Genomic DNA, 24631 nt, shown 5'->3' on the forward strand with positions numbered 1-24631 from the left:
GTTAAAAAAGGTATATATGTAAATGCAAGGGCCATAGTAAATAAAGCCAATGAGCCGAGGGTATAGATAGACACGTGGCAACATTGTATCATCGTTATAATAGAAACTTGGCTTAAGGAGGGGCAAAAATGGCACCTCAACATCCCTGGATAGAGTTTTCAAGCAGGATTTGGAGGGGGGGGGGGGGAAAGATAAAAAGGGTGGTGGTGTAGCATTATTGGTTAAAGAATCAATTACAGCTGTGAGGAGCTACTAGTGATCTACTAAATGAAGCATCAAATGAGGCCATATGGGTTGAGCTCAGAAATAAAATAAGGGTTAGCCAAACTGCTAGGAGTGTACTATAGACACCCAAATAGTGGAAGGGAGTTAGAAGAACAAATATGTAGATAGATTTTTGAGTGCAAAATCAGTACGACAGTAATCGTTGGGAACTTCAACTACCCTAAAATCAATTGGGATACAAACAGTGTGAATGGCACAGAATGCACAAAATTCTTGAATTGCATTCAAGAGAACTGGTTTAGCTAGCACATAAACCCAAGGAGGGGAGGGACAATTCTAGATTTAGTCTTAGGAAATGAAGCTAGGCAAGTGGAAGCAGCAGTGAGGGACCATTTTGGAGTTTGTGTCCATAATATCGATAGACTTAGCATCATTATGAAAAAGGACAAAGGTGGAACAGAAGTAGAAGTTCTGAATTGGGAGAAGGCAAATTTTACAAAGCTGAGAAGTGAGCTGGCAATAGTGGGCTGTATAAAGCTATTAGAAGGAAAAACTGAAAATCAGTGGCAAGCATTCAAAGGCAAGATTCTACGGGCAGTGTAAACATGTCCCCACAAAGGAAAAAGGGTGGTACTGCCAAACCTAGAGCCCCCTGGTTATCTAGAAGCATACAGGCCAAGATAAAGCAGAAAAAGAAAGCTTATGACAGTTACATAGAAAAATAGGAGATCATTCAACCCTTCTAGCCTACTCTGTCATTCAATATGATCATGGCTGATCCTCTATCTCAACACCATACCCCCACTCTCTACCCCTTGATGCCTTTAGAGGCCAGAAATCTATTTCCTTCTTAAATATATTCAGTGGCTTGGCCTCCACTGCCCTGTGGTAGAGAATTCCACAGGTTCACCACTCTGACTGAAGAAATTTCTCCTCATCTCAGTCCTAAATAGCCTACCCCATATCCTGAGACTGTGAACCCTTGTTCCAGACCCCCAGCTAGAGGAAATATCAACCCTGCATCCAATCTGCACAGCCCAATAAGAATTTTATATGTTTCAATGAGATCCCCTCTCCTTCTAAACTCCAGTGAATAGAGGCCTAATCAGCCCAATCTCTCCTCATACAACAATCCTGCCATCCCAGGCATCAGTCTGGTGAACCTTAGAGATTAGAGGTTGGGAAACGCAAAAATAGTATCATAGAATCTTACAAGACTCTTGACCTACTTTGTCTGTGCCAGCTTTGAGGCAACTATCCAATTAGTCTCACTTCCCAGCTCTTACCCCATAGCCCTGATATTTTTGCACAATTCTCTTTTGAAAGTTGAGTCATTGTTAAATGAATAGGTTAATGATAAGTCTTTTGACAAAGAAAGTGTTAAATAATAATTTAAGCAGGAAGAGCTGCCATGGTGCTAACCCCGCATCAAAATTAGACAAGGGATGGAGAAAGCTCCTCGCGGAGACCTGGAACTACAAAATTATAATGATTCCTTTACTCCAAGGACAAAAGTTTATTAAAAAAAATTGCATTTCCCTGAAGTCAAAGAAAAATATTATACACCAAACGGTATGATGGAAATTAAACCAAATATTTGCTATTCATTCAAGTCTCTTATGCAAACATATAAGGCGCTGTTCATTAACTGGATCCGCCTAAATATTATAGGATTTAAATGAATTTTTAAAAATGCAAATTTGTTTCCAACTAAAAATGCTTTTAAAAACTCAGTCAAGACCTTTATGTAGTTTATATTAATAACTGTATATTTGCAAAGAATGTCCACATAGGAAACTTAATACAAATTGTCAAAATCCTTCTGTGCTCTCAGCATCCATCAGAGTGAAACAGAGGCATGTGTCATCACTACAACTCTAAATAGATAGAAAGATTTGTCAAATATAAGTACAGCAGACCGTCTTCTGAGGAAACAGCATTCACACAACAGGAGCACTGAAGTAAAATTCACAACTTCGGCTTTCAATGTTCTGCAAAATGTGACACGCCAAGACTTAAAATTGTATTACCCAGAATCAAGAATTCAATGCATTCCTATTGACATCTGCATTTATAAGTCACTGCTAATCACCTCAAAATCTAAACACTCTATTGACCTACATTTGCAAAGTCCAAATGGTTGAAGCTGGGTGCCAAGGAAACACATTAAAACTAGCAGGTGGGGATGCATATGATTTCACAACAGTCTCTGGTAGTGAAGTGGTCATGTTACTGCATTAGTAATCCAGAGAACAGGAGTTTAAAACTTGCAGCAGCAAAATTTCAATTCAGTTTTTGAATAAATCTGGAAGGCAAAATCCCTCATCCAATTTAAATAAAAAGCTACATAATTATGTGGTTATGTTGCAACATTTGTGCCACAGGTTAACTTTACAAATTCCCTGATCTCCTTCATGACAACATTGGTCACAATTCATCAAACCAGATTTAGTGTGGTGCTGTGGGAATTCTGCATATCCAGCTTCACATTTTGCCTTACCAAATGGCTTAATGGGACACTAGTTTGTAACAGCTCCCTCTCTCTATTCCTTCATTCGCCATCTGACAACATGGAAATCTCATTGTATTGGTGACAAAAATGACAAGTTACCAATTTATTTGTTCATCCCTGATTCTAACAATCATGGCACCTTCTTCTCCTCTATTCTATAAATTAGGCTCTTCAGTTAAACTTTACCAATTTTTACTGATCATAAATGGGATAACAATCAGAACTGCATACTCATCAGGGCGCTACCAATTGAAATACCATACATACTGGTGCATAAGTCGAATATCTGAGACTTTTCTTTTAGGCAAAAAGTTAAGGTTTTACATTGGTGAAATGTTTGAGGGGCTTACTTTCAATGACTGATGCTTTCATCTTACACAGCCAGCAGAGAACCGTGCTGGGCTTTCAGTCTCAGTTTTGAACATACATACAAGTTAGGAGCAGGAGTAGGCCACTCGGCCCCTTGAGCTGCTCTATCATTCAATAAGATCATGGCTGATTTGATTGTAACCTCAACCCCACATTCCTGCCTACCCCCAATAACCTGTCACCCCTTGTTAATCAAGAATCTATCCAGCTCTGTCTTAAAAATATTCAAAGACTCTGCTTCCATCGCCTTTTGAGGAAGAAAGTTCCAAAGATTCACAACCTTCCAAGAGAAAGAATTTCTCCTTATCCCTGTCTTAAATGAGTGACACCTCATTTAAACAGTGGCCCTTGGTTCTAGATTCTCCCACAAAAGGAAACATCCTCTCGACATCCAACCTGTCAAGGCCCCTCAGGATCTGAAAGGTTTAAATTAAGTCGCCTCTTACTCTTCAGACACTCACTGCACGTAAGGAAGGGATTGGAGCAAGAAGGAAAACCAAAAAAGATTAAGGTTTTAATAATCCCTTTTCCTTTCCTATGAGGCCATAGGACTGTTCATGACAGCTCAGCGAACAAAGTTCCATTTCTGGGACAGTTTTAATACCTTTGTGTTCACACACTGTTCACTGACTCTGCAGTTTGTTCCAATCTTACCTACATCATTTCAATGAGAAATTAAACTTTTACTGAAGTTTTCCAACATCTCAGTGAGAAAATTGTACTCTGATCTAGCACTGATGCAGAAAGATCAGAAAACTCCTGCTTCAAATCCTGGTCTCTACTGTGCTATTCTGAACAGAGAGTGGGGCAGTGAGCAGAGTTGGAACACAGTACCCTTGAAAAGTCAGGGTTGACCTTTACACAATCAACTATTATTCGAGTATATATGGTAGTTAATGTGGCTTTTCGAAAGCAACATTGCTTAGCTTCTGTGGTTAATTAGAAACCATACTATGCCAACATTCAGCACAAGTACATCACCAAGCCTAGCTGCTGCCTTAATCTAAAATTTGCCCTCCATGTCCTAACTGGTGCACCCAAAATTACACTAAGAAAATAGTTGTCAACCTATGCATTAATTGATATACATGGATAATAACCAGAAGCTATTTCAGCATAAACTACCAGCTGCTCTGCTTTCGGTATTGTCTTCGGCAGCTTACTGGTTACATATTTTAACATTTCTGTATAAAATCTATATAATCTGGTTTTATTTACCATCAACGACTTGTTTAAACGATTCAATCTAAATTGGAAAAACAAGGAGAACGAGGAGCGGGATGAAGAATCAGCAACTGACTACTGTTTAACAAGTAAATTATAAATAGAATTATATCACTTGTGCCATCTTCTGATGGAGGGGAGGCGATGAGAAAATTGCACAAGGTGCACAACCAAACGTCATGAAACTGCAAAATTGAGACAATTTTGTGAAGATTAGTTGAAAAATATAACTTTAAATACAGGGCTGTGTTGAGCGAGGGTCAGAAAAAAATATAGATATTTATTAAATTCCCTGTCACTACAATGTCGAAGCACCCATTAATTGACAAAACAGTGTCTACATGAGAATGTATCCCTTCAATGTTTGTACAGAAACAGGCCACATCTCAACTGGCCTAAACCAGTGACCTCCTCCCACCAGACCTTATCTAACTCTTTCAGCATAACCTTCCAGTCCTTGCTCCTCACATGTTTTTCTAGTTTCTCCTTAAATGAATCTATACAATTCGCCTCAACTATTGCACGTGTTAGCAACTTCCACATTCTCAACACACTCTGGGTAAAGAATTTTCTCCCACATTCCTGATTGATTTATTAGCGATCTTATATTCATGGCCCCTTGTTTTGGACTCTGTTACAAGCAGAAACCTTTGCTATGTCTGCACTTTCAAACCCTTTCAAAGCTTTAAAAAAGTCCTTTCTCACATCACACCCTCAGCCTTCTCTTTTCTATAGAAAATTACAACTTTTAGTTGGGGCAGGTGTATACCTTTGAACTGATTAGCTTGACCCCTTTCTTGAAAACATTAACCTGTTTCCAACACAGAGGGTGCCACCAGTGAAATATTGACATAGTCCGACTGTATAAAATCTCTGCCACAGGTCACATTTGCCTTTCCAATTTATTAAAAAAAGGTGCAAGTCTACCTACTCAACTACCTTACATTTTTTATTCATTCACAGGATGTGGACATCGCTGGCTGGGCCAGCATTTATTTTCCATCCCTAGTTGCCCTAGAGGTGGTGGTGAGCTACCTTCTTCAACCGCTGTAGTCCCTGTGGTGTAGGTACACCCAGTGCTGTTAGGGAGGGGGTTCTAGGAATTGACCCAGTGACAGTGAAGGAACGGCGATATATTTCCAAGTTAGGGTGGTGAGTGGCTTGGAAGGAAACTGCTAGGTGGTGTTCCCACCTAGCCACTGCCCTTGTACTTCTGGATGGTAGTGGTCGTGGGTTTGGAAGGTGCTGCCTAAGGAGCCTTGGTAAATTCCAGCAGTGCATCTTATACATGGTACACACTGCTGCCACTGTGCATTGTGGTGAAGGGAGCGAATGTTTGTGGATGTGGCGCCAATCAAGCAGGCTGCTTTGCCCTGGACATTGTCAAGCTTCAAGTGTTGTGGGATCTGCACTCATCCAGACAAGTGGGGAGTATTCCATCACGCTCCTGACTTGTGCCTTGTAGATGGTGGACAGGCTTTGCAGAGTCAGGTGATGAGCTACTTATCGCTGGATTCCTAGCCTCTAACCTGCATTTGTAGCCACAGTATTTATATGGCTAGTCCAGTTCAGGTTCTGGTCAATGGTAACCACCAGGATGTTGATAGTGGGGGATTCAGTGATAGTAATGCCATTGAATGATAAGGGGCATGGTTATATTCCACTTTTTGGAGATGGCCATTGTTTGGCACTTGAGTGGCATAACTGTTACTTGCCACCCTAAGCCTGCATATTGTCCAGGACTTGCTGCATTTGGATATGGACTGCTTCAGTATCTGAATAGTCAGGAGTGGTGCTGAACATTGTGCAATCATCAGTGAACATCCCCACCTCTGACCACATGATGAAGGAAGGTCATTGAAGCAGCTGAAGATGGCTGGGCCAAGGGCACTACCCTGAGGAACTCCTGCAGTTTTGTCCTGGGCCTGAGATGACTGACCAACAACCACAACTATCTTCCTTTGTGCTAGGTATGACTTCAACCAGCAAGAGTTTCTCTCCCTTTCCTCCCCACCGATGTGGAGTGAAGCAAATTGGTGAAAGACTGGCATGTGTGATGCTGGGGGCTTCCAGGGGATGCTGAGATGGATCATCCGCTCGACACTTCTGGCTGAAGATTGTAGCAAATGCCTTATCTTTTGCACTAATGTGCTGGGCTCCCCCATCATGGAGGATGGGAATATTTGTGGAGCCTCCTCCTCCAATGAGTTGTCTAATTGTCCACTCCCATTAACAACTAGACGTGGCATGAGTGCAGAGCTTAGATCTGATCCCGGTGGTTGTGGGAACGCTCAGCTCTGTCTATCACTTGCTAGTTCTGCTGTTTGGCACGCAGTAGTCTTGCGCTATAGCTCCAACAGAGTGACACCTCATTTTTCAGTATGCCTGGTGCTGCTCCTGGCATGACTTCCTGCACTCTTCATTGAACCAGGGTTGATCTCCTGACTTGATGGTAATGGTAGAGTGCCAGGCCAGGCCTTGAGGTTGCAGACTGTGTTTGAGTACAATTCTGCTGCTGCTGATGGCCCACAGCACCTTATGGATGCCCAGTCTTGAGTTGCTAGGGCTGTTCTAAATCTATCCCATTTAGCCGTGGTAGTGCCAGACCACACAATGGAGAGTATCCTCAATGTGAAGGCAGAACTTTGTCTCCACAATAACTGTGCGGTCGTCACTCCTACCACCAATGTCATGGACAGATGCATCTGCGGCAGGCAGGTTGGTGAGGATGAGGTCAAGTAGGCTTTCCCCTCTTTTTGGTTCCCTCACCACCTGCTGCAGGCCCAATCCAGCAGCTATGTCCTTTAGGACTCAGCCAGCTCGGTCAGTAGTGGTGCTGCCGAGCTACTCTTGGTGATGGACATTGAAATCCCCCACCCAGAGTACATTCTGTGCCCTTGCCCACCGTCAGTCCTTCCTCCAAGTGGTGTTCAACATAGAGAAGCACTGATTCATCAGCTGAGGGAGGGGTCTATGTGGTAATCAGCAGGAGGTTTCCTTGCCCATGTTTGACCTGATGCCATGAGAATTCATGGGGTCCAGAGTCAATGTTGAGGATTCGCGGGGCAAATCCCTCCCAACTGTATACCACTGCGCCAGCAACTCTGCTGGGTCTGTCCTGCTGGTGAGACAGGACATACCCAGGAATGCTGATGGAGGTGTCTGGGGCATTATCTGGAAGATATGATTCCATGAAGATGACTATGTCAGGCCGTTGTTTGACTAGTCTGTGAGACAGCTCTCCCAATTTTGGCAGTAGCCCCCAGATGTTAGTAAAGGGAGGCCTTTGCCTATCCCTAATTACCCTCGAGGTGTTGGTGGTGAGTGGCCTTCTTGAACCATTGCAGTGCATATGGTGTAAGTACATCCACAGTGCTGTTAAGGAGGGATTCAGGTTGGTGTCACTTGGAATGGACCTTCCAGACAGTGATGTTGCCATGAGCCTGCTGTACTTGTCCTTCTTGGCAGTAGTGGTCATGCGCTTGGAAGGTGCTGTCTTAAAAGATTGAGTGAGTTCCTACAGAGCTGCCACTGTACGTACGTCAGTGGTGGAGGGAACGAATGTTTGTGGCTAGCTGCCAAACAAGTGGGCTGCTTTGTCCTGGATGGTGCTAATCTTCTTGAGTGTTGTTGGAGCTGCACTCACCCAGGCAAGTGGAGAGTATCCCATCACACTCCCTGACTTGTGCCTTGTAGATGGTGGACAGGCTTTGGGGAGTCAGAGCTAAGTCATTCACCACAGGATTCCTAGCCTCTGACTTGCTCTTGTAGCCTCAGTATTTATATGGCTAGTCCAGTTCAGTTAAAAGATAAGAGTGAGGCTAAGAACATTTCTTTGAAATTATACTTCAGAATTCCACAAACTAACATCAGTACCAAAAAGTCGAAGGGCATGTTATCCTGCCATTTTTGAATTGTCACAAAGTTAAATACTACTCAATGGAAATGAAAAAGTGACAGTTTAGTTCTGGAGTTATAAACCTAACAGAAACCACCTGATGCTAGTTATTATATCACACAACATGCTGACCACAACAGCTGCAACAGAGCCAGCCTGGCTTTCAGTCAGGTGGTGCTGCAGATTTGACCTTCTGAATTAAAAAAAAAGAGCTGTCCACAAAAAAAAAGATAGTCACCCGGCCTCTCTCCCCCACCTCAGCCAAATTGAACAAATATCATCAGCTTCACTGAGTAAGCAGTGTAGAGCATTATGGGGATGTGCCAAACTTTCTTTAGGCAACCAATTAAAGCGGATTTCGACAGAACTAAAAAACTGTGTTGATTCTACAAAAGGGTCGGTAATCTGCTCCAATGGGTCAGTGCCCAGGCGTTGAACTTCAAAATTAGCTCCACTCCCCTCAATATTCTGAGTCAGCAACAAACCTCACCAATTTCTATTTAATACCTCATGTTCTCATTTCAGAGGACAGCAGTCTTGGCGACAAATCCTGCAGTTTCTCCCAGCCAATCTTAAACATTCATTGTATTATTTAGACCTCAAAATAGCAGTTTGCATTTATAGAGCACCTTTAACGTCATACGCCATCCCAAGACATTTCACAATAATGCTATTGGAAACGTTGCAAACTCCCCTCCAAGCCACATTCCGTCCTGACTTAGAACTATATCACAGTTCCTGGGTCAAAATCCCAGAACACACTCCGTAACAGCACTGGGGGTGTACCCACATCACAGAATGCAGTGGTTCAAAGCAGTAGCTCATCACCACCCTCAAGGGCAATTACAGATGCACAATAAATGCTGGCCTTGCCAGCGATGCGCACATCCCAAGAATAAATAAAAAAAACATTTTTTTTCCTAAAAGAAAAACAGTTGCAGTGGCTAATCTACACTTTAATAAACATGGTAATGCATATACGATTACTTAGGTGGAAAAAGTGGGAGGATGCAGTTCAAGCTAATACCTGCCAGAATTGACAAGATGTTTTCTACTGGGTCCCCCAAGCAATCAAAATTGGAATAAAAACAAAGCACTAGAAAAATTCAGCCGGTCTGGCAGCATCTATGGAGAGAGAAACTGAGTTAATGTTTTGAGTCCAATACTTTGAAACTCTTGTCTTTGAAACTCTGTTAACATTAACCCAGTTAACGGGTTAACCCAGTTTGGAAAAAGAGTCATATTGGACTCAAAACGTTAACTCTGTTCCTCTCTCTACAGGTGCTGCCAGACCAGCTAAGTTTTTCTAGTACTTTGTTTATATTTCAGATTTCCAGCATTTGCAGTACTTTTCTTCAATCAAAAAGCATCGGGATTCTGCTAGTAGTTCCACTGTTTGTTTACATCCTAGTCAACAGGCAGCCTGTCAAATAGTAGAATTTATTTCCAGTGCTAGGTCAGTATTTGGAGAAAACATCATACAAAACAAAGCCTTACAGCCAGTTATACGCCTAGCATGGAGCCTGGACCACTGCTGCCATTTCAATATTGGTGCTGAATCTCACTATATACAAAGGATAGGCAGAAAAGACCATCAAGCCTGCCCCAACCATACACTGTGCATCTATGTGTCATGCACTCAACACTCCCCATCTCAACAGAAGCATAACAATAGATTCAAATTCTAGGCCAGTTTTTTTTTTATTCTTTCACAGGATGTGGGTCCTGCTAGCTAGGCCAGCATTTATTGCCCTTAAGGTGGTAGTCAGCTACCTTCTTGAACTTCTCCAGTCCATCTGTTCTAGGAACACCCACAGTGCTTTTAGGAAGGGAGCTCCAGATTTTGACCCAGCGACAGTGAAGGAATGGCGATACATTGCCAAATCAGGATAGTGTGTGGCTTGGAGGGGAACTTGCAGGTGGTCATTCTGGGGTTTGGAAGGTGTTGCCGAAGGCGGCTTGATGAATTTAGGGAAAATAAATTCTGGGAAATCGATCTCCAAACCCCAGGACAAACAAAAACTAGTTCCAAATGGCAACAGCAATCAAGAGATGCAACAAAACACAGGGGGCCATTCAGCCAATCATAACTGCCAGCTGTTTGTTAGAGCATTCTGAACTAATCCCACATTCTTCCCAGAACTTGGTACCTTTCTCTGTTTAAATATTCATCCAGTTTTCCTTTAAAAGATGCAGTGGTCTCTGCCGCAAGCATTTTATGTGACAAAGTATTTCATGCTCAAACATTTCTCCGAAAATAAAATTTATCTCGATTGTTCTCCTGTGTTAACTTTAAAATTGATGGCCCCCCATGTCTGTGATCTATGAAAACAGCCTTTCCCTGTTCATTGAGGCTCATGACAATTTTAATAACAGCTATTAAATCTCCCCCGAACCTTTTCTACTCCAGTGCCCAATATTCCCTGTATCTCAATTCACTGGTCATTACTGCTGTCCCCTGGAATCTGTCCAACAGCAATCTGCTTCCCCCTATTTGCAGAGTTTAAGATGATTCTAAATAGTGAACTACTCACATCGCAACCACGTCCATGTTCAGTGAAAGCTCACAAACTTAAAAAAGAGGTTTCTCAAACATTAACTTGCCAAAGCACTTTTCTTATTCCAAGCAAATTCCTCCAAAACACCTCAAACATGCCCAAGAAAAGCTACAACAAATCCTACCCCAGAATTTACAATGCAAACTACAACAACTAGTACCAGTACAGAAATTTATGACTCTTGCTACTCAACTGATATATGCTTAAATCTCAATATAGCAAATAAGACTGCAGAAAATCCTTTATGCCAACTGCAAAATACAAGCACAGTACAAGTACCTGCAACATACAATATTCTTTTCTTCATAGTATTGTTCCTATATATCCCCTAAGTCACTTGAAATATCTTTCTGGAGCCAAAGAAAGCAATGCACATACAAAATCAGGGCAAGGCAAATAAGCAGAAAAAGGTGAGGGATTTTAGATCATATACCAAACATGGAATAAAAAAAGAGGATGAAATTTCAATCTTCCCTCCTTCCCAAGAAAAATGACAGGAGCTGCTCGTACACAAAATGAATATCTAGTGTCAGTTAAAAGGCAGTAACCTAATCAAGGGAGTTAGGTATATAGATCAACAGAACTTGTTTGTTTATCAGATATAACATTACTTAAGTGACATCAAGTGCATGATTCACTCGCCTGAAGGGAAAACAAGCAGTGCCTGTCCAACTAGCTAATTATCCTGAGCCACCAATTCCCATTACGCCCTGTTGACTACTTTAAAAAAAAGTTTAAAAACAAGACCTTATTCTTGAATCTTACCAAGGCTAAAAGCTGCTGTGTAATGCAATATAGAGCCACAATACTCTCACAATGTATTGTTACTTAGTGCTACGAACCAAGGCAGAGTGCTTGGTGCATACATTGTTCATAAAATATTTGAACTGTTCTACAATCTTTGAGAGATACACAGCATCAAAAACAATGACAGCAACTGGCATTCTAGTTCAAGTGAGAGCAAGCAGCCCATCACAGGGTGTTCAGCAGTCTGAAGGAGGAGCCTGAGGATTTCTTAATGCAAGCACCTCACTTGAGGCCTCCCCATTCCTTTGCTCCCATGACCAAGCCTTACGCCAAGCAATCCCTAAACCTCTGGTCAGCAGCTTCCACCTCCTTCTCACTCTAAGTTCATACCACTGACACAATCCAGTTCCTTCTCACCCAAATCCCTATCGCATTTGACTCCTACCTACCCATTTCCGCTCCATGGCCACACACTAAGTGGTAATGGCTTCCTTTGCTCGAGCATCATGATCCATGAACATACAACATTCCATGCTTCCAGCATCACTAATTACTGCAGCACCTCTAATCTCACTTTCGTCCTCAATCTGCAAATGTGCCCTTACCTCTGCCCAACATCCCTACACCTCCCCACAGAAATCTCTATTGTTCAGGTTCTGCTACTTGCAGCACCAAAATGATTATAGCTAGAGTAACAAACCACATTGTTCTATCTCAACATCGCAAAGTGACCATAAGAAATAGGAACAGAAATTAGGCCATTCGGCCCATCGAGTCTGCTCCGCCATTCAATCATGGCTGATAAGTTTCTCAACCCCATTCTCCCCATAACCTTTGATCCCCTTACCAATCAAGAACCTATCCATCTCAGTCTTAAATACACTCAATGACCTGGCCTCCACAGCCTTCTGTGGCAATGAACTCCATAGATTCACCACTCTCTAGCTAAAGAAGTTCCTCCTCATCTCTGTTCTAAAAGGTCTTCCCTTTGAGGCTGTGCCCTCAAGTCCTAGTCTCTCCTACTAATGGAAACATCTTCCCCACATCCACTCTATCCTGGACTTTCAGTATTCTGTAAGTTTCAATCAGATACCCCCACATCCTTCTAAACTCCATCGAGTATAGACCCAGAGTCCTCAAACGTTCCTCATACGTTAAGCCTTTCATTCCTGGGATCATTCTCGTGAATCTCCTCTGGACCCTCTCTAGGGCCAGCACATCCTTCCTGAGATATGGGGCCCAAAATTGCTCACAATATTCTAAATGTGGTCTGACCAGAGCCTTATAAAGGCTCAGCAGCACATCCCTGCTTTTATATTCTTGTCCCCTCAAAATAAATGCCAACATTGCATTTGCCTTCCTGACTACCGACTCAACCTGCAAGTTAACCTTAAGAGAATCCTGGACTAGGACTCCCAAGTCCCTTTGCACTCCAGATTTCTGAATTCTCTTCCCATTTAGAAAATAGTCTATGCCTCTATTCTTCCTACCAAAGTGCATGACCTCACACTTCCCCACGTTGTATTCCATCTGACACTTCTTTGCCCATTCTCCTAACCTGTCCAAATCCTTCTGCAGCCTCCCCACCTCCTCAATACTACCTGTCCCTCCACCTATCCTTGTATCATTTACAAACTTAGCCAGGCTGCCCTCAGTTCCTTTATCATTAATATATAAAGTGAAAAGTTGTGGTCCCAACACTGACCCCTGTGGAACTCCACTAGTCACCGGCCACCATCCTGAGAAGGAGCCCCTTATCCCCATTCTCTGCCTCCTGCCAGACAGCCAATCTTCTATCCATGCTAATACCTTGCCTCTAACACCATGGGCTCTTATCTTACTGAGCAGCCTCCTGTGCGGCAGCTTGTCAAAAGCCTTCTGGAAGTCCAAGTAGATAACATCCACTGGCTCTCCTTTGTCTAACCTACTCGTTACCTCCTCAAAGAATTCTAACAGATTTGTCAGGCATGACCTCCCCTTGATGAAACCATGCTGACTTTGCCCTATTTTACCATGCACTTCCAAGTATTCTGAAATCTCATCCTTAATGATGGACTCTAAAATCTTACCAACAACCGAGGTCAGGCTAATCGGCCTGTAATTTCCCGTCTTTTGCCTCACTCCCTTCTTAAACAGGGGAGTTACATTAGCAATTCTCCAGTCCTCTGGGACCCTCCCTGACTCCAGTGATTCCTGAAAGATCGCCACTAACGCCTCCACTATCTCTTCAGCTATTCCCTTCAGAACTCTGGGGTGTAATCCATCTGGTCCAGGTGATTTATCCACCTTCAGACCTTTCAGTTTTCCTAGCACCTTCTCCTTGGTAATGGCCACCATACTCACCTCTGCCCTCTGACTCTCTTGAAGTTTGGGGATGTCACTTGTGTCTTCCACTGTGAAGACAGACGCAAAGTACCTATTCAGTTCCTCCGCCATTTCTTTGTTCCCCACTACTACTTCTCCACCGTCATGTTCCAGCGGCTCACTGTCCACTTTTGCCTCTCTCTTACCCTTTATATATCTAAAAAATCTCTTGCAATCTTCTTTTATATTACTGGCTAGTTTACCATGATATTTAATCTTCTCCCTCCTTATTTCTTTCTTAGTTGTCCTTTGTTGGTCTTTGTTGGCTTCCCAATCCCCTGGTTTCCCACTGCTCTTCACTGCATTGGATGCTTTCTCTTTAGTTTTTATGCTGTCCCTGACTTCCCTTGTCAGCCATGGTTGCCTCATCCTCCCTTTAGTATGCTCCTTCTTCCTAGGGACGAATTTTTGTTGTGTCTCCCAAATTACTCCCAGAAACTCCTGCCATTGCTGTTCCACTGTCTTTCCTGCTAGGCTCATCTCCCCAGTCAATTCTGGGCAGCTCCTCCCTCATGCCTCTGTAGTTGCCTTTCTTCAACTGTAATACTGTTACATCTGATCCCAGCTTTTTCCTCTCAAATCTGCCTCATTACACATCACTAAATCTAGAATTGCCTGTTCCCTAGTGGGCTCCACCACAAGCTGTTCCAAAAAGCCATCTCATAGACATTCCACAAATTCCTTTTCTTGGGATCCACTACCAACCTGATTTTCCCAGTCTACCTACATATTGAAATCCCTCATGATCACTGTAACCTTGCCTTACACACCTTTTCTATCTCCTGGTGTATATGGTGCCCCACATCCTGACTACTATTTGGAGACCTGTACATAACTCCCATTATGGTTTTTTTATCTTTGCGGTTCCACAACTCTACCCACACAGATTCTATATCATCTGACCCGACATCATTTCTTACTAACAAAGCAACCCCACCCCCTCTGCCAACCTGCCTATCTTTTTGATAGGGTGTATATCCTTGGATTTTTAGCTGCCAATCCTGATCCCCTTGCATCCATGTCTCCGTGATGCCCACCACATCATACCTGCCAATTTCAATCTGCGCCACAAGCTCATTTACCTTATTTCGTATACTGCGTGCATTCAAATACAACAACTTCAGTCCTGTATTTCCCGTCCCCTTTCTCATTGTCATCCCTTTATCTGATGTGCTTGAAGTTAGATTCCTAGCCCTTTCCAAACACTCTGTCCTATTGTGTGTTCTGGAACACTCTGTCCTATTTTGTGTTCTGGAACAGTAACAGTATGTCAATTTCCAGCAATGACTTCTAATCCATCCCCTCCTCCCAACTGTCCATTCTGTCAGGTTGCTCATCAGATAAGCCTCAACTCCTTCTAGCTTAATACCACGGAGTTGGAAATCATTGTCTACAGCTCCACATCACAAACTTTGTTCCATTGCCAGGGATTTCATCCTTTCCCTCCCCCCTCCCTCTGAGGCACAACCAAACAGTTTGAAGTCTCGGTATCCTATTCAATTAAACTTAGTTTCAGTCCTTAGTCCCTTACCATCACTAAAAAGATATGCCTCTCATTCTATCACTGCTGCAATATTTCGTCAAGCCAACCATTACTTCAGTCCTCCCTCTGCTGACCTCTTTCCATCCTCCATTAACACAAACATGCCCAAAACTTGGTTGCACACATCCCATCTTGCCTTAAATCCTGCTCGCCACTCATCCATCCTCAATGGCATACAAAGAGCCTAAAGTAGACTGTATTTTAATTTTACAAGTTTAATTATTCAAACCATAATAAATATTACATGATTGAATACAGACAGGAACAAACTAATCTCTATGGATTACAAAGACACGGCATAATTCTGTTTATGAATAAGCAAGTGCTTTAGCAATGAAGAACGTAATGAAATTGCTTTAGATCACACAGTGATCCAGAAGAGCTCAAGAGCAATGTCCATGCTTAAACTTTGATCAGTGCTTAAGGCGTCTGTGTAGAAAACAGGTGACTGAGCTTTCAAGTGGCCTCAAAGAACTACAATAATTATAAGCAGAACAAACGTGGAGGTCAAGGCAAAAACAGAATTACCTGGAAAGACTCAGCAGGTCTGGCAGCATCGGCGGAGAAAGAGTTGACGTTTCGAGTCCTCATGACCCTTCAACAGAACTGGAGGTCAAGGCTACAGGTACAAATTATTCACAACTTTAATGCATCAATAACATATACCATATTATCGAACAAACAGGATGTTGCAAGTTGTATTATCAGAGTTAACTTCAGCTTTTCACTATAAATGCTAATAACTTGGGTTAAGGTATAGGGTTGATTGCTCAGTGTGCAGACAGCTCCATGTTAGTAGGCACAATAAATCATGCAGATAGGAGCTGGAAAGGACACACAAACAAAGCGAGTGGCTGTTCTCAAAACCTAACTGGTTCACTAATGTCATTCAGGAAAGGAAATCTGCCCTTAAAACAGAAAATGCTGGAAAAAAACTCAGCAGGTCTGTTTTGGTGTTGGTCCAGGTGGAGGTAGGAAGAGGTGTCTGAGAGTTGGTGCTCAGCTTCTGCAAGGTAGAGGTTAGTACACCAGACAACAACAGCACCAGCCTTGTCAGCAGTTTGATAACAAAATCAGGGTTAGACCTGAGATGACAGAGTGCAGCAAGCTCAGGAGAAGGTAGGTTGGAGTGGGTGAGAAAAGCAGAGAAATTAAGGCAGCCAATGTCACGCAGACAGTTCTCAATGAAAAGATGAAGAGCAGGTTTAAGAGGCCAGAGGGAGGGGTCCAGGTAGAGGGAGAATACTGGAGGCAGGTGAAAGGATCCAATGAACATGGGAAGACTCCTGCCCAAAGAAGTGGGCACGAAGATGAAGGCGACAGAAAGAGTTCAGCATTGTGCCAAGCCTGAAATTCATTGAGGTGAGGGGGTAAGGGTTTGCAACTGAGTCCTTTGCTGAGTACAAAACATTCAGCTTGAGAGAGGGGTAGGTCAGAGGGTACGGTGAATACATGGCAAGGGCTGGGAGTAGGAGGAGGTCATTATCCGATCTGTTTTACATGTGACTCCACATCCACAACAATGAGGTTGGCTTTTAACTGTCCTCTGAAATAGCCTAGTTCAGTTCAAGGTCAATTAAATGCTGGCCTTTCCAGCAATGCCACATCTCATGAAATAATAAAAGGAAGAAACTCAGGAATAGTGCACTGGTCTTGGAACGTGTACATTGCAGACTCACCAGAATGACATTAGGGTTTAAAGGATTAAGTTATGAGGACAGGTTGCAAAATCTTAGTTTGTATTCACTAACATATAAGAGATTGAAGAGCTATTTAAATAAGAGGATTTTATAGGATAGATAAGGAGAAACTATTTCCTCTAATTGGGAGGGGCGGGGGGGGGCGGGGAGAGAAAGAGTCTATCATCCTCTCTAGGAATTAAGCGGGCAAACCTTAAAATTAGAGCCCTGTCATTTAGAAGCGCAATTAATGAGCACTTTTTCATACAAATCTGGAACTTCCTCCTGCAAAAGACTGTAAATGCTGGGTCAACTGAAATATTCAACACAGATCAGTAGAATTTTGAGGCAGGGGCATCACAAGATTTGCAACAAACGGTGAATAAAAGGAGTTGAGGCATGATCCAACTGCATACGAAACAGGCTGAAAGGCCTGAGTAGTCTGCTCCTGTTCCCATCCTACACAGGTTTGAGGCAGGAATATTTCCATACCAGAGATAAGTAAAGCACTGGGTCAAATGGGCTTGGGAAGGTGAAAAAAAGGGCTTTGTAGTTTCTTGTAATGCTATCCAGGTGAAGGAATGAGCACAATACCCAAGACCTCTAAACTTAAAGGAATAACCAGAATACTTGAAGAAAAAATATCAAAACATGCCAAGAGGTTCTTTCTGCCTTGTAAGAAAAATTGTAGTCAGTGACACCAGTCACTTTGATGCACTCTGCTTATACTACTTGTCTGTGCACAGAAAAAACACAGCGGCTTTGTCTGTCAAGAGCAGCTTTGCACAATTTGCCATACCAAACAACTGCTCAAGCCAAAAATGCTGTCAAAGTAGCTAACTTCAGAAATGTCAATGGTTGTAATTTTAAGTTGAACTACCATTTGTACATTTAACAGCAACAGCGTCACTGATGTTATAATCCAGTAAGTGCCTTCCAGTATCAATACTTATGCATTGCAGTAACGACAAAAGCTGGCAAAGTCGTCACTTTGATTTATTCTTTAGCTGACTCAATAACAAATCCTACTGCTTTGACAGTTCCAAAACACTGTCATCATGGCTCGGGTCAATTGCTGCACTGATCTGTTGAATACGAATGCTGACATTGTAGTTAAACATTAAAAATGATATTTAATATTCAAAAGGTTTCATTTTTTTCCCCTTTCAGGGGTCCACTGCAAATATTAACATTACCAGAGTCCCTTTGTTCCCACTTCTGTGAGATAACATCAGCTACATAGACAGAAATAATCAACAGACAAGTTAACAAGTGCGGAAAAATACAAATTCTAACCACACACAAAGCAAAGTATGCTTCTGCTTTGACCATTCCGAAAAACAACACTGCTGCTATCAGGCCTCATGTCTGTTGCTGCAGGCTGACAAATCTGATGATCTGTGGACTCCCTGCATTATCCTTGAAAACACCACAGGGAACCCTATTTGAAAACCAATGCTTTGAAACAAGGATCTCAATAGGGAAATCAGGATTAGGCTTTCAACAAAAAAAATCAGAAACCAATTTTTAAAGTAATTAGAAGTGGTTCACCTTCCTATTACAGGAGTTAATACCTAATATTTCAGACTAGCAGTCAGCTGTGTTGTCAAGCTAGCTTTAAAATTTCAGAAACTTCATTTGTATTTACTCATTCATTCATGAGATGGGGAGTTGCTAGCAAGGCCAGCACGTATTGCCCAACTGCCCTCAAGAAGGTGACAATGGGTCACCTTCTTAAACCATTGCAGTCTGTGTGGTGAAATACTCCCACAGTGCTGTTAGGAAGAGAGTTCCAGGTTTTTGGCTGAGCGACAGTGAAGGATCGGTGATATGGACCCAATTCAGGATGGTGTGAGACAAGGAGGGGAACTTCCAGCTGGTGGTGTTCCCATTGCCTGCTGCCCTTGTCCTTCCAGGTAGTACAGGTCACAGGTTTGGAAGGTGCTGTCGAAGGAGTTTTGGTGAGTTGCTGCAGTGCATCGTGTTGATGGTACACAATGCTGCTACTGTGCGTTGGCAGTAGAGGCATTTAATGTCTAAGGGGGTGGTTGAGGACTTGTTAAAAAGTTTTATTAAATATACTAAGTGTTTATAAAATGTAGTTCACTGAATTGAATACAACTATTTTATGAAGTCGCTGGGCAGTACGGGACGAGAGTATTGCTGAAATATTAGATACGCTGTCAAAGCTTTTCACCTTGCACTGATCTTGACTAACAAGTGAGTTAAAGATTATTGGGGTCGGTAGGAAGAGTTGAGGCCAGTCAGATCAATCGTGACACGATCAAATGGCAAAACAGGCTGTAAGGGCTGAAAGGCCGACTCCTGCTCCTAATCCGTACGTTCAGCAAGACATAATATCAAGAATACCAAATTTCAAAGGGAACAACCAATTTATGCTGCATGAGAAAGGGGTGCTGATTGATTGGCAAGTGGACTCTGATTTCTCCATGGCAACGCCTAGAGAATGCACCAGCAAACAGTTATTCCTCAAGCTTTTGGGTTTTGTTTCTCTCCTGATGAGGTCAAGACGAAATGTCTCTTTAATCAAACAATTTTCTGGTTCTTTTTCCATTACTCACAAGATACCTGCCAACACTTCGGGAGTGAGAATTCTAGGAATGAGCTGAAATACACAGGACACCTTCACAATCAAAAGAATTTAATAAATGATTGCACAGTATTCAGTGTTGCAGCGAAATAATATTTTGGAAGGTGCTTGTTGTACTCCGCAGGGAAATAAGACAACTAAATTTGCAGTGGTTTGTGGTGGCACTTGGTGCTGAGCGATTTACCAATGCTTTCAGGATAATAATTCTCACCATGTAGTTATTGCACATAACTTGCACCATTTCACATGGAAAAACAATCATAGGATATTTACAGCACAAGAGACCATTCAGCCCACTGTGTTCAATCTCTTTGCAAGAGCAATTCTGCAAGTTCCACTCTCCCGCCCGTTCCCCATAGCCCTGTAAGTTACTACACTTCAGATGCTCAACCAATTTCTATTTGAAGGTTACGACTGAATCTGCCTCCAGCAAAGCAATGCATTCCAGACCCTAACCACTTGCGTAAAAGATGTTCTTCCTCATAACGCCAGTGGTTCTTTTGCAAATCACTTAAATCAGTATCCTCTGGTTCTCAATCCTTCTGCCAAAGGAAACAGTTTCCTCTGATCTGTTGCCTAGGCCCTTCATGATTTCTAATTCCTCCATCAAATTTCCTCTCAACCTTCTCTTCTCCAAGGAGAGCAACCCCAGCTTCTCCAATTTATCCATGTGAATGAAGTCCCTGATACCATTTCTGTACACACCCTAAACCCTTCATTGCTTCCTAAAATGTGGTGCCCAGGATTTGACAATATTCCAATTAAGCTGAAGCAGCGCTTTATAAACATTCATAACATCCTTCCTTTTTTTGTAAATTCTGCACCCCTCTTCATATGCCTTGTTAACCACTTTTTCAACCTGCCCTGCCACCTCTAACAATCTGTGCACATACACTCGCAGGTCCCTTTGCTTCTGCAACCCCTTTAGAATTGTACTCCGTTCTATAATGCCTCTCCTCATTCCTCCTACCAAAATGCATCACTTCACACTTCTCTACATTAAATTTCATCTACATCAGCCCATCCGCCAGTTGGTTGAAATAATCCAATAAGAGATGTATGAACATATACTGGTTATAGCAGTCCAGAGACTTTGAATTCAAATTCTAACAGTGAATTCAATTCCCCAAGTCTACTAATCTGAAGCTCAATGGAGAACACTATGATAAGCAATGAATACCCACATTTCATAGCATGAAGAGACCGAGATAATTTAGCGACAAACAACTAGTAACCAATGTTAACACTCATACCAAACTGTTACCAGTTTTCAACTCTAGTGCAAAACCAAACCATTCACCAGTTCAAAACACACCAATTTCAAGGAGAGCATTGCAAATGATGTAAAAAAATCCATCTGTTTGGCACAATGATACAACTTCAACATTACAACCAGGGCCACAATCAAATCTCCACAACTAGGGAAAACGGATATCTCATTTTAAAACTGACCAGTCTAATGCTCAACTTACACCAGCTCGCATTTATAAAAAAAAACTTTTAAATCATAAAATATTCCAAGACACCTCACAAGTGTATTAACAAAACTTTAACATAAGGGCAAATGGCCAAAAGCTCACTCATGAGCTAGATTTTAAGAGAAACTTAAAAGGAAGAGAGATCAGAGAGGTGAAAAGCATCAGGGAGGGAATTCCAGAACTCAGGACCCAGGGTGCTGAAAGGTGGGGCAAAGGAAATAAGAGGTAAGATGCCAGAATTGGAGGAGTGCAGTGATCTCCAAGGAGGTTACAGAAAAGGGCAAAGCCATACAGGGATTTGAAAGTGTATGAGAATTTTACAGTTGAAGAGTTACCAGTCAGCAAGTGCAGGAGTAACAAAAACAGAAAATGCTGGAAAAACTCATTAGATCTAACAGCATCTGTGGAGAGAAAAAGAGTGTTAATATTTTGAGTCCGTACAACACTTCTTCAGAGCAGGAGTGATGAGTGAACAGGACTTGGTGCAAGTTAGAATGGTGGCAACAAAATTTTTTTTAAAACTTACATTTTAGAAATTTTCTGCATATTCAAAAGCATTTCAAAGCTGAGCTACTGGTGAGCCGAACGTGCAATTACAAAAACTGCACTGTACAACATTAACTTATGCAATCTTTTTGGGGAAGTTTATAAATTTTATTCACAAACCAGTTTTGACTATGATAACTTAGAACCTACAGCACTTTAATTATAAAGTCATTACCTTACTGACTCAGTGAAATTGTTAGCAACTAGATCTGCATCTAAAGAGTGACACAAACATCAGGAACCCTTTACTTAAAAATGCATTAGGTTTACTGCACAGATACATGGTTTTTAGCCAAATTGTCTTACGTTAGTTTATGCTTCACACAAACCTCCTCCCAGCCTCTTATCACCCTATCAGCATATCCTTAAAATATTTTTTTTTATGCACATGTCTAGACTGCACTTGGATGCATCTATGCTATTCAATTAAATTACTGCATGTAGCGAGTTCCAGGTTCACACCACTGTCTGGGTAAACAGTTTTCTCCTGAATTCCCTGTTGGATTTATTAGTGACTATCGTATATTCACGACCTCCAGTCTTGGTCTCACCCCATAAGTGGGGACATATTCTCTAGGTAGGAAAACTGCACTTGTTGTATTGAGAACCACGCCTCCACCGCACGCCCACAGAATTAGAATAGGGAAATAGAACAAACAGACGATAAAACAAAGTTTGTTACCTCTTCGCAGAAACCAGTGGTTTAAAAAAATCTCCAGTGGAAGGTGGGGGTGAAAAAAAGACGGCTTCAAATCACAAGAGGGCAACAGGTTCCGCAGCCAGGCTTAAAAAACTTGTAAGCTGTCAAACGATTAAAGCAACGCAGAAAACAAAAAAATATAGGTGGGGGGGGGGGGGGTTCTGTGCCGGATTGAATAAAGTGCTAATGAGTGAGTGAGGACCATATAACTTGCTTAAAGCAACATTTGAAGGTATTGCAGTCCGGGTCCGGCAACGCGCCTGCGTCCCGACTGCAACTAGCAATTAGCTCGCAGGTTGCGCGCGCCACTCTGGAACGGGTCCGGCAACACGCGTGCGCCTTGGCAGCAAGGGTGGGGGGGGAAGGATCCCGCCAGCTGCGCGCGCCGCTCAATCGGAAACCATGGCAACCAGGCCTACCCCAGCCGGCCCGCCTAACTGACAGTCAATAGCTGCTCTTACATCGCCCCAACATATCGCGCCGCTGGAAACCAGCTGAAATCAGTTGAATTCACCCAATTATTTATAACCTTCCTCTGATTAGATTCCGTCCCGTGTAAACATAACTACAGTAAGTCGCTCGCCCACCCGCTCCCTCCTTCCGCTTGAAAGCTTTTTATTTTTGAAGCTGTCGACGCCGGCGCCTTATTCCAATGCGGCGGCCGATTGGTGGAGCGCAGCGGTTGTCAGGGAAACCAGTAATCCTGGTGTTGATTGGTTGGCTGGGACGCCAAGTTAATAGCCGCGCCCCCTGTTCCCGATGGCCGCGCCCCTGACCCAATGGCCCAGCCCCTGATCCTGATGGCCCCTCCCTGATAGCCCTGCCCCGATGGCCCCGCCCCAGGCCCCGCCTCTTCTCCTGTTCAGTCGATCAGCGCTCCAGCCTCAGTACGGGACAATCCCATAAAACAAGGGGCCAAATGGCCTCTTTCTGCACTGTAACAACTCTGTGACGCTACATGCTTAGGAAAGTGCACGCGAATTAGTGAAATAAGTAACAAGCATATAAAGGGCATGGGATTGGGACTGGCTAAGTTGCTCTTGCAGTTAAGTGTGAGGTGTTACATTTTGGTAGCAGAAATAAGGCGACAGATTACTTGGAAAATAAGAATCTAAATGGGGTAGAGGAGAAAGTGGGTCTGGAAGTACAAAAGGGACACAGGGTAACAACAACTTTTTTTAAAAAAGCAAAGAAATTGCGATAGAATTGAAAATCGGAGATGTTTTGATGAACCTGTACGGAACCACTGTTAGACCACTACTCGAAAAGTCTTGGGTTACACTTGGGGTATTGTGTAACTTATGATTGCCATTTGTGAAAAGGATAGAGAGGCAGTGAATAGGCTGCAAAAATAATTATTAGACAAAACAGTAAACTGTGAAGAAGACAGTGTAGAACTTCAAAAGGACATTGACACATTGGTGGAGTGGGCAGGTAGGTGGCAGATGAAGTTGAATGCAGAGAAGTGTGAGGTGATACATTTTGGTACAAAGAACATGGAGAGACAGTATAACATAAGGGATACTATTCCAAAGGGTGTTCAGGAGCAGAAAGACCTGGGTATATGTGTACATAAGTCATTAAAGGTGGCAGGACAGCTAGAGAGAGCTGTTTCTAAGGCATACAGTATTCTAGGCTTCATTAGTAGGGGCATAGAGTACTAGAGCAGGGAGGTTATGATGAATTTATATAAGACACTGATTAGACCTCAGCTGGAGTATTGTATACAGTTCTGGGCTCCACACTATAGGAAGGATGTGAATGCATTGGAGAGAGTGCAGAAGAGCTTTACGAGAATGTTTCCAGGGATGAGACACTTCAGTTATGAGGAAAGACTGGAGAAGTTGGGACTGTTTTCCTTGGAGAGGAGAAGTCTAAGAGGAGACTTGATAGAAGTTTTCAGAATCATGAGGGGTCTGGACAGAGTAGTTAGGGAGAAACTGTTCCTGCTTTTAAACAGATTGAGGGGACACAGTTTTAAAGTGTTTTGCAAAAGAAGCAAATGCAAGGTGAGAAAAAACTTTTTCACACAGCAAGTAGTTAGGGTTTGGAATGCACTGCCTGGAAGTGTGGTGGAGGCAGGTTCAGTTGTGGCATTCAAGGGAGCATTGGATGATTATTTAAATAGAAACAATGTGCAGGGTTATGGGGAAAAGGCAGGAGATTGGCGCTAAGTT

The 24631-nt window shown here is 42.6% G+C and overlaps 1 protein-coding gene across 5 annotated transcripts in view; it reads right to left on the reverse strand.

The window, feature by feature from the left end:
* The window catches only part of ssx2ipa (synovial sarcoma, X breakpoint 2 interacting protein a), a 68081-nt gene extending 45035 nt beyond the window's left edge, over window positions 1-23046 (reverse strand). For all 5 annotated transcript variants that reach the window (XM_041207596.1, XM_041207597.1, XM_041207593.1 and 2 more), the window contains exon 1: window positions 22437-23046. The gene's annotated coding sequence lies outside the window, so the exon portion shown is untranslated. The remainder of the gene's footprint in view (window positions 1-22436) is intronic.
* Between the last annotated feature and the right edge of the window lie 1585 nt (window positions 23047-24631).

Source organism: Carcharodon carcharias, chromosome 16 (assembly GCF_017639515.1).
Source record: "Carcharodon carcharias isolate sCarCar2 chromosome 16, sCarCar2.pri, whole genome shotgun sequence".
NCBI lineage: Eukaryota > Metazoa > Chordata > Chondrichthyes > Lamniformes > Lamnidae > Carcharodon > Carcharodon carcharias.